The sequence below is a fragment of the Myxine glutinosa genome, unplaced genomic scaffold (genome assembly GCF_964187855.1).
Source record: "Myxine glutinosa unplaced genomic scaffold, kmMyxGlut1.1 SCAFFOLD_827, whole genome shotgun sequence".
Taxonomy (NCBI): Eukaryota; Metazoa; Chordata; class Myxini; order Myxiniformes; family Myxinidae; genus Myxine; species Myxine glutinosa.
In genome coordinates this window covers 155,973-167,500 of record NW_027616922.1, presented here as the reverse complement: position 1 = coordinate 167,500, position 11,528 = coordinate 155,973, and positions in this window count along the sequence as shown.

The following is an 11,528-nucleotide window of genomic DNA, read 5'->3' as shown; positions in this document are numbered from 1 at the left end:
CCCCGATTGCTCAGTTTGGCCGGGCGGCCAGCTCTAGGAAGAGTCCTAGTTGTTCCAAACTTCTTCCATTTAAGAATTATGGAGGCCACTGTGCTCTTGGGAACCTTCAATGCAGCAGAATGTTTTTGTAGGCTTCCCCCGATCTGTGCCTCAACACAATCCTGTCTCTGAGCTCTGCAGGCAGTTCCTTCGACCTCATGGCTTGGTTTTTGCTCTGATATGCATTGTCAGCTGTGACATTATATCGACAGGTGTGTGCCTTTCCAAATCATGTCCAATCAATTGACTACCACAGGTGGACTCCAATGAAGGTGTCGAAACATCTCAAAGCTGATGAAGAGAAATGTGAGGCACCTGAGCTAAATTTCAAGTGTCATTGCAAAGGGTATGAATACTCATGTCAACGTGATATTTCAGATTTTTATTTTTAATAAATTTGCAAAACTTTCTAAAATCCTGTTTTCTCTTTGTCATTATGGGGTATTGAGTGTAGATTGATGAGGGAAAAAATGAATTTAAACGATTTCAGCATGAGGCTGCAACATAACAAAATGTGAAAAAAGTGAAGGGGTCTGAATACTTTCTGAAAGCACTGTATGATCATGAGCAGGGAACTCGGTAGACCGCCGCATACCTCCATAAAGTTGAACAGTTTACGTTTTGTATCTCACTTATAGGCCGGACCCAACTCATCCACATAGTTTTGTCATATTCCGTCCACAACTATTTGAAATATCGTCTTATATATTGTTGCGGATCTCCAACGTCGGCCTCCCCCTTATCAAGGGGGGATTAATCCCCTTGTCTTTTTACTAGCCGACGCGATCCCGGGGCTATCACGTTCCTTCCGGTCGGTGTTAAATAGGGTTGTAAGCCGAATTAGTCTTATTACCTAAGTACTAACACCGGCCGTGAAGCAAGGAAATAACCCCACCCGAACCACGGCGTTAGTGGACACGCCAAGCGACTAGCGAGCCGCGATTCGGGCCGTTAACAGGTACTAAACCTGATTCGAGCGGTTGTCAATCGTGCCACGCTTACCCAATTGAGAAATCACTAAGACGATCGAATTAAGAGGAAAACAGGAAGAACAGGGAATTTATTCACACTTTGTACAATTAAGAAGAAGAGGAAGAGAAGCAGGAATGTACAGTGAAGAGGAAGAACTAGATACACAGGGCAGCCTTATCCAGTCTTACTTATCCCTGGACACGGGCCCGCTCGCACTCAGACTCAGGCTCAGACTCAGACTCACACGGGGTTGTAGATGGTCGGGTGGAGAGTCCACCGATGGCAACCACAGCTCGCTCCGGTCCCCGACTCGTACCACGAAGCAGATGGTGATGGTGGACAGCAGGCAAGATCGTCCCGTGTCGGTGGCGCGGGTCGGACAATTACACTGGGGGGATCGGTAAGCTGGCGATTATACTGCGTACGTAATAGTTGTACCGGCGCCTTTATTCGTGCTCCCAGTATGGCTCGGTACAATGCGCCACTTCTACAATGATGTCACCAAAGCACCTTTCCACAAAAGTCCTCGCAAAAGTCCTTTGACAATCCTCTCCTCATAACTCAGCTCACGAAATAGACAAGCGCCTCTCCCTTCTCATCACTCGTTCAACAGAGGACCCCGGCTCATAACTCGTTCACAACCCAAGCGCCTCTCCCATTATAACTCGAGCGCCTGCCTCTCCCTTCTCAACTAAGGTGGGGGCCTCGCGCAAAGGGTTTTATTGCCATGCCCAGCGAACCCTCTGGAATCTCTAGCCACACCCTGTCAGCCGATGTCGCCTCAGCCCTGATTGGTTGATGAGGTCTTACCGGCTCCGCCCTTGATGGCTGCCTGATGTGGCCACACCCCCACCCTTGCGCTCCGCCCCCTTTTCGGGCCTTACCTCGTGGCATTTGGGCTGGTTCGAGCGAAAGCCCAAGGGCAGCAAACGCTACGGGCCCAACGCGTAACAAACCGCGAGGGGCAATGGGGTGCAGACTGGATAGTGCTCAATGGAGTCGATTGGAGGGAGGGTGCAAACTGAACGGGGCCTACTCTTATTTGTTTTACACAACGCAGATGCAACTATTGGAAATGGCCTTATCCTAAACACATACGATGAAATAACTAACGTTCTAAGGTGACCTACGTGTTGCATGTGGCCTAACTATGGAGTGCAACCTTTAACCTTTAATGATGTTACCTGTGTGGGTTCTCAAAACCGCAACAATATCTTTTTGGCACCATGTCTCAATGATGAAGAATCACTGGAAAAAAAATTGTCGTATCTGGATCCGGATCTTCCCAACATCGAATCAAATCGTCCTTGGCAAACACCCAACCTGTTCACCAAGTTTCATCCGAATCTGTCCACAACATTTTGAGATATCCTGCTCACAGATAGAACTAAAGCAATGTGACTGCGTCACTAATATGCATCCGTTCAGCCCCTGCTCGTGACAACGGGTAGATGCCCTCGTTGACTGTCTTAAAAATAAACAACTTTGATTTAAATCCCCTCAGCTGTTCTCAAGTATCACATATTTACCAGACATGGCAGGCTTCATATCGATCAGTGAAACCGTTTCGGAGAAGGAGGTTTTTTAATATCAGCTTTCAAGCTAATATGGCTGCCAAACTGCATAACATATGACATCAAAAAAGTACACTCTGCATATGTATGGGTAGGTGATCACGTTTGTGAAGTTTCGTGTTGATTGGATAAGGTTTGTTTTTCTATCCATGATGGCTGCCAAACCACGTGATCATTTTCAAACTATATGCAACAATGATGTTAGATGGCATTGTAAAGTTTCCATTCGATAGGGGAAGCGGTTTCTGATATAATTATTTAATATTTTCCTTCAATCCAATATGGCTGCCACAACATGTGACCAATGATGTTTTCGTGATCAACTTTTAATCATGATGAAGTAGTCGATGACACACGTAAAGTTTTGAGTCGATCGCTCCGTTGGTTTGGAGAATATGTTTTTTAAGGTTTTAGGTTGAATCCAATATGGCTGCCAAACCATGTGACCAAATATGTCATAAATTTAATATTTAAATATAAATGGGTCATTTGATCATGTGTATGCAATTTCAGATTTTTAGGATAAGGCATTCAATTAAAACATTCATGGCTGGTTTACCACATCACCGATGAGGTCATTATTATAATGCTTTTGCTCCGGATTGGGAGTACTTGACAATGTGCTAAGTTTCAAATTTTTCCATTCAGCGGTTTCTGAGAAATATATCTTTAATTATGTGCCTAGAAATATTATTTAATCCTAGATAGCTGCCATACCACATGACCTATGACTTCACAATTATAAGAAAAACATTCTACATGAGTGTCGCTCCTACCCTGAAAGTTTCATCTCAATCGGACATGTGGTTGCTGAGAAAAATGAGGTTTAGCCCGTATGGACAGACGGACGTGCATACAACCCGAAAACATAATGCCTCTGGCCACCATCAGGGGCAGAAGCATAAAAACAACAAGAACAAGGAAGAGCAATCAGAGATTGCAGACCCTCGCAAGGATGTGTTTTCAGTGTTTTTTTAAAGGCTTTTGTGTTAAAACAAATATGGTGGCCGAACCACGTGACCTATAACGTCGTCGTTATATTTTTGCTCCACCAATTTATCCCGAGATGATGCTCAAGAAATTTCATCTTGATTGGATGAAATTTTGCACTTGTCGAATTATGACATCATAATGGAGGCATCTATGACCTCATCATTAACATATGTTATTCCACATGGAATTCCAGAGCTCTTTACAATGAGCCATGTCTCAATTATTTCTATGCAGTGCTTTCAGAGATATAGAGGTGCAAATTTTTTCCGTTTTTCAAGATGGCGGCCGAAACACGTGACCGATTACATCATCTTTTTTTTCTCCACCAATTTATCCCAAGATGACGCTCAAGAAATTTCATCTTGATCGGATGAAGTTTTGTACTTGTCGAATTATGACGTCATAATAGAGGCACGTATGACATCATCATTAACATATTTTATTCCTTATGGAGAGTTCTTTACAATGAGCCATGTCTCAATTTTTTCTATGCCGCGCTTTCGGAGATATGGAGGTGCAAAGTTTTTCGGTTTTTCCAAGATGGCGGCTGAACCACGTCACCGATGACGTCATCATTTTGTTTTTTCTACACCAGTTTATGCCCACATGGCGCTCAAGAAATTGCATCTTGATTGGATGAAGTTTTGTACTTGTCGAATTATTGAATTGTGACGTCATAATGGAGGCCTTGGGCCGAGAGAGTTAAAAATTGGGCACAGTCTATTCCAGGGCAAGACCAATATGTGTGTAAAGTATGGCGATTCTATGTGCAACGGTGTGGACATAGTTCTGCGAATAAACAGACAGACAAACAGACAGACAAACAGACAAACCAACCAACCAACATACATGCCAGAATCTTTTCCGGCAAGTAACAAACAGACAGACAGACAGGGGTAAAAACATAACCTCCATCCACCTTTGGTGGCAGAGGTAAAGATGTTGTGCACAAGTATAGAAGACTGACCAATTCTGAACATTTTCAGATATTAATCCAAATCTCCCTCTCCCATCCACAGATCTCCTGTTAATACATATTGTTGTGAATCTCCCTGTTCCATACTGGAGTTGTGCTTCCCTCTCACCACTCTTGTACCCTGCTCCTTTGTTATATATTCTGTGTGCTAACTCTCACATGAGCCTCGACACCGTATACAAAAAAAAAAAACAGCAGCGCTCCCTGGTGGCTGTGGGAGGAACAAAATGGATAATTTTACCTTGGTGTGGGAGATTGTGTATATATACAGTGCATTCAAAAACCCTGGCCCTGGTGTTGGGCTAGCGGCTAGGGTGCCGGCTTAGGATAAACCAAGGCTGGCGGCTAGGGTGCCGGCTTAGGATACCAAGGATCCTGGGTTCGAATCCTGGTCGATTGCTGAATTAACGCCAGTGGGGTTGACTCAGCCTGTTCATACCTTCCAAGGTTGGCTAATTGAGTACCAGTTCACTGGTAATTCCCTGCTTGGCGTTAAAGGCGGCAAAAAGGGTTGGCGTCAGGAAGTGCATCCGGCCGTAAAACATTGCTTCAAAAAAGGGGACCGAAAAACAACAACAACCACGGTTCCCAAAAAAGGCCAACCCCCGCTTTGCGGGGAAAAATGGCCTCTAAAGGTGGTTTTTTAAATTTTTTTTTTCAAAAAGTATTCAGACCCCTTCACTTTTTTCACATTTTGTTATGTTGCAGCCTTATGCTGAAATTGTTTAAATTCATTTTTTCCCTCATCAATCTACACTCAATCCCCCATAATGACAAAGAGAAAACAGGATTTTAGAAAGTTTTGCAAAATTATTAAAATGAAAAAACTGAAATATCACATTGACATAAGTATTCATACCCTTTGCTATGACACTTGGAATTTAGCTCAGGTGCCTCCCATTTCTCTTGATCTTTGAGATGTTTCTACACCTTGATTGGAGTCCACCTGTGGTAAATTCAATTGATTGGACATGATTTGGAAAGGCACACACCTGTCTATGTAAGGTCTCACAGCTGACAACGCATATCAGAGCAAAAACCAAGCCATGAGGTCGGAGGAACTGCCTGCAGAGCTCAGAGACAGGATTGTGTCGAGGCACAGATCTGGGGAAGCCTACAAAAAAATCTCTGCTGCATTGAAGTTTCCCAAGAGCACAGTGGCCTCCATAATTCTTAGATGGAAGAGGTTTGGAACAACCAGGACTTCCTAGAGCTGGCCGCCCGGCCAAACTGAGCAATCGGGGGAGAAGGGCCTTGGTAAGAGAGGTGACCAGGAACCCGATGGTCACTCTGGCTGAGCTCCAGAGATCCTGTGTGGAGATGGGAGAAACTTCCAGAAGGACAACCATCACTGCAACACTCCACCGATCTGGGCTTTATGGCAGAGTGGGCAGACGAAAGCCTCTCCTTTGTGAAAGACACGTGAAAGCCCGCTTGGAGTTTGCAAAAAAGCACCTAAAGGACTCTCAAACTGTGAGAAACAAGATTCTGTGGTCTGATGAAACCAAGATTGAACTGTTTGGCTTCCGTCTGGCTTCCGTAGGTATTCAAAGGGGTTGAATACTTATTGACTCGAGACATTCCACCTTTTCATTTTTAATTATTTTGTATACATTTCTAAAAGGAAATTCCACTTTGACATTATGAGATATTATGTGTGGATCAGTGACAAAAAATCTCGTTTTTAATCAATTTTAAATTCAAGCTGTAACACAACGAAATGTGAAAGAAGTCAAGAGGTGTGAACACTTTCTGAAGGCACAACACATATTGTGCCTTTTGCAAATGGCTACAAGGTGTAACCTTGAAATAAGGTGCAAATGGATACAATAAATCAAACTTGGATGACATAAAGCCTGGAGTCATGAATGGAAGAAGATGTATCAGCAACCTAAGGTATGCTGATGATAACACTCTGTTGGCAGAAATTAGAGGGATCGATGAAACTGCTGCAGAAGGTGAAGAAGGAAAGTGAAAAAAACTGGTCTTTATTTAAACCTAAAAAGGACAAAAATCTTGTCAATGAGACGATCACGTTCAGATTGGGAGACGATTACGTGGAAATAGTGGAAGTTTCATCTTCCTGGGTTCTAATATTGAAGTGAATGGAGAATGTGGAGGGGAAATTAATAGATGCTGAGCATTGGGGGAAAAAAAAATCTGGATCCTGGAAATTAGGATTGACAAAAACCTGGAAAGACAAAGATGTGACGATACAAACGAAGAGGAGACTGGTGAATGCTGTGGTACTTCCAGTTGGAATGTATGGATGTGAGTCATGAACAATAAGAAGAAAGAAAGGAAGAATACTAACATTTTTGAAATGTGGTGTTGGAGACTAATGTTAAAAAATTCCATGGACTGCAGGAAGAACAAACAAATCTTTGCTTGAAGAAACAAGCATTCTGAGTACTAGGGCATGCCCGTACTATATCTATATCTAAAATTATATCCCCCCCCTCTATTTACATGAAATGGTTTGGTCCAAAGCGAACGGCTTGCGAGTGGTGACAATCCCCCCCCTCTATTTACATGCAATGGTTTGGTCCAAAGCGAACGGCTTCCGGAGTTTGGTAAAGAAATCGCCATCGCGTGCACAAACGCGCAGGAAAGCGAATGAATCGCAAATTCGTTTTTATTAGTTGTAAAACATAGTTTAACGCCAACATAGTTTGCAAACGTGAAATAAATGAATACGCTCTCAAATGTGCCATCCGAGGCAGAGTGTGCCCGCCACGTTCGGCACACGCGATCGTTCGCTGCTCTCTGATTGGTTGAATCGTTTTTTGGACATAGCTCGGTAAGTAATTGTCCGATTAATATGAAACCTTGAAAAGGCACATCCTCGGGTCCCCAGCAATATACCTGGCAAGTTAAAAGTATATCGGACCCGTGGTTGTCGAGAAACAGCGGTCACAGACAAACGTACAAACGTACAAACGTACAAACGTACAGACAGAGATTACTGGAATTATAGATAGATTGCGCTGCAATACATGTCCCCTACCGGCAGTCTGTCGTCCGGGAAACTGTTGGGGAAATTACCAAAGGGTTATTTACCCACAGGTTCTGAATCGTTCCCAATCGCTAATTACCTCAGGACGGGCTCACCTGTGATTCGCACTCGGGACTTCGATTTATACACCTTGCAGACAGGTCAGCAGAAGCACGAGAAAAGAAGTTGTTGATAAAGAACCGTTCGAGTCACTAAATATCAGTAATTTATAATATTTTCCGGTTCACGATCAATGATCGATGTGTATATATATATATGTTGCTCGGCTTGGCTCTGCCCCTCCGGAAAGCGCGTACTGTGTCGCGCTTTTGACGTTCGCGAGACGAGGCTGAGGGCACCCGGTGCGGCTTGAGGAGAACTCTAGCATAAACAAGAGATATCCATTTTTAAAATATTTTCGTTTAATTAACGATATCTGCCAAACCACGTGCCCTATCGCAAATTCCAAAAGGACATTTTGTAGATTGACATGCTGAACAGATCTGTGAAGTTTCCCCTCGAATGGATCAAAAATGACGGAGGAGCTCGGTTTTAAAGGTTCATGTTTAAAAACGTCATAACTCTGAAACCATGTGACGCAAGACGTCATGCTCGCTGACTTTTTTGTTCGTCATGGGTATGCGATTCTGCCTGCAAAGTTTGGCCTCGATCTGTTCAGCCGTTGCAGAGAAAAAGGGGTTTTCGTGTTTTCACGAAACACAATTTGGTGGCCGAACCACGTGACCTGTGACGTCATAATTACCATTAAAATATTAGACAGACCGAGTCCCCCCTACGGTGAAAATTTGATCTCAATCGGTCCAATTATTGCAGAGAAAATCCTTTTTAAAGGAAATTAAAACTTAAAATGGCACTGAGTGAAGGATCATCAGAATTATCAGAATTACCAAAGTTCAAAGTGCCATAACTTTGTTTAAAATGATCGAAACGTCGTGAAGTTCGAACTTGATCTGTAACTTATCACGTGGAAACCATGTACCAAGTTTGAAATCATTAGCATTAAGAGTTTAGAAAAAAAAGTCCGGAAAACTGTTCTTTGCGTGACGGACTGATGGACTGGCGGACTGACGGACTGACGGACTGACGGACGGAGGGACTGGCGGACTGACGGACTGACGGATTGACGGACGGAGGGACGGAGGGACGGCGTGCAAACCTATAGTCCCCTCCGGTGTACACCGGTAGGGGACTAATTACACAACCATTTACATCAGAAGTGCTGATGCTAAAACAAAAAGTGTCATACTTTGGTTGGACACATCATGGGTGCAGGAAACGAAACGCTGGAGAAGTCAACCATGCTGGTCGTTTGCTGGGTATGGTTTATGGTTTAGCGAAGGAGAGGAAGAGGCAGATCTTGTAAGTGCTGGATGGATGGGGTAAATGCTGCAACCAAACCGTCTCTGCCATAGCTTCGGGAAGCAGTGCAGGATAGGGATGTTTGGAGAAATCTGATCATCAAAGTCACCAGAAGTCAGACACAACTTGACGGAACTACTCGTAGATAACTATATGTAAACGTACCAATGGCGTCCCTGCTGTCAGTAAAGAAAATCCTGCCGGCTTTCTCTGACTTGACTTTCATGTAAAACTTGTTTATTCAATGTTTATACTGTAACACAAAGAGTAATCGAGGCACATAATCTCAGACCTTAGAGTGTGTGTTTTGTCCTTTCTGTACAAATAATGGGTATTCACGAATCCCATGTTGTGCAAGCTCAATAATAGCAAGTCATGTTATGTTGTGTTGGGCAGTCCGGTTTGTGTGTGTGTTTGTGTCTGTTTGTTTGTGTGTGTGTTTGCGTGTGTTGGTGTGTTGGTGTGTGTGTGTGTGTGTGTGTATTGGTGTGTGTGTGAGTGTGTGTTGGTGTGTGTGTTTGTGTGTGTTGGTGTGTGTGTTTGTGTGTTTGTGTGTTTGTGTGTGTTGGTCTGTGTGTTTGTGTGTTTGTGTTTGTGTGTGTGTGTGTGTGTGTGTGTGTGTGTGTGTGTGTGTTGGTGTGTGTGTGTGTGTGTGTTGGTGTGTGTGTGTTTGTGTGTGTGTTTGTCTGTCCGCTCACTTATACTTGCCAAAAGGTCACAATTTTAAAACATTCTTCACGAAACTTCACCAAATGGCAGAGTTGGTGGTCCGACAGAATCATATTTTTCGGGCAAAAGGTCAAAAGGTCAACATATAGCCTACGGTCAACCACTTTTTCCGAATTTCTAAAATCCTCAATTTTCATCCTTTTGACTTGAAATTTGAATAAGATATTTATATCAGCGAACTGAATTCAACCACCAACTATTTTTGAGATCAACATAGGCCAAAAGGTCAACATGCATAGGCCTAGTGTCAACCACTTTTTTCAAATTTCTAAAATCCTCAATTTTCATCCGATTGACTTGAAATTTGTATGGCATTTGCATATCAGCTGACTGAGTCTGACTGTTTTGCCAAGTGTCGCTCTAGGAGTGATTTTTCATTTCTGTGTTTACTGGCTTTCTGCATGCAAGAGACCACCAAGGCCTATTAGTGGGGCGGCTTAGCCCAAATATTCAAAAGAATTGTGCATTTTGTGAAACAAGCACCAAATTTGGCACAAATGTACATTAATATGTTGCGAACATTTTCAGATATTGGGCCACTTGAAATTCCGTAATTTTTTTTTTCAAATTTTTTCAAATTTCGTAATTTCAAATTTTTCGGGTGACACCGTCACAATTTCGGTCTTCGAGGCCGGCCGATAGGCAAAGTGTGACCGGAAGGGACGAGGTTCTCCTGACCACGTGGCCCTCGATCTGGGAAGCGAGAGGCGTTCCATTAGTGGACGCGCCCCTCACGCCCGACTTTTGGCCGGCCCCGGCAGGCCGTTTGTTTTGACGTTCCGTGACAGGCCCCGCACCCCCACCGGAAGCTTGTGCTGAGTACATCATACCTGAACAACTCAGTGAGGCAGAACACAGCAGTGCACACCAGGGTGACCCCTTCAGTGCATAAACCAATTAACCTGTCCACTGCAGGGCATATAGAAATGAAGTTATTTTCTGCATATAATAATAATATAAGTTCAGTTCTATATAACAATTTCTGTTATCACCACTACAACTACAACTACCACTACTACAAGCTTTGTCTGGAATTTTGTGGACTAACAGACAAACAGACATACAGACAAGCTGGGATCAAAACATTACCTCCTTCCACCATTGAGTGTAGAGGTAAACATCATGGAAATTATATCATGCCCTAGATTTAATTCATGCTTACCCGTGTATTTGCTTCACTGGTTCACAAGGTCTTTTGCATACATGTAATTCAGACTCTCGTCTTCATTGCTGACCACACAATGTTCGCAACATATTAATGTACATTTGTGCCAAATTTGGTGCTTGTATCACAAAATGCACAATTCTTTTGAATATTTGGGCTAAGCCGCCCCACTATATCGGCCGGCCTCGAAGACCGAAATTGTGACGGTGTCACCCGAAAAATTTGAAATTACGAAATTTGAAAAAAAAAATTACGGAATTTCAAGTGGCCCAATATCTGAAAATGTTCGCAACATATTAATGTACATTTGTGCCAAATTTGGTGCTTGTATCACAAAATGCACAACAGGTTTGCTATGCTGCTACACTATATAAAGTGGAGTGGTGGTGGAACAGTACAAGCAGTGGTGCTAACGCTGTAGAGTGCACATAATTAGTCACAGTAGCAGCGAACCTCTAAGTATGTCAAAACAAATACAAACTTGTAGACACGGCAGACTTTAACTGACTCGACATTACGATGCCCTGCCAACTCTAAAAGAAAAGACATTGGAGCTGGATACAAATCAGTCCGTTGGAGAATATCTTATCCAATTCCATGAACTCAATGCAAAGCCTGTAGATGTAGACTTACGCAAAACTAGACACAGGACTGGAATTGAAGCAACATTGCAAGATAACAGAGCAGCATGGCACAAAATGTGTC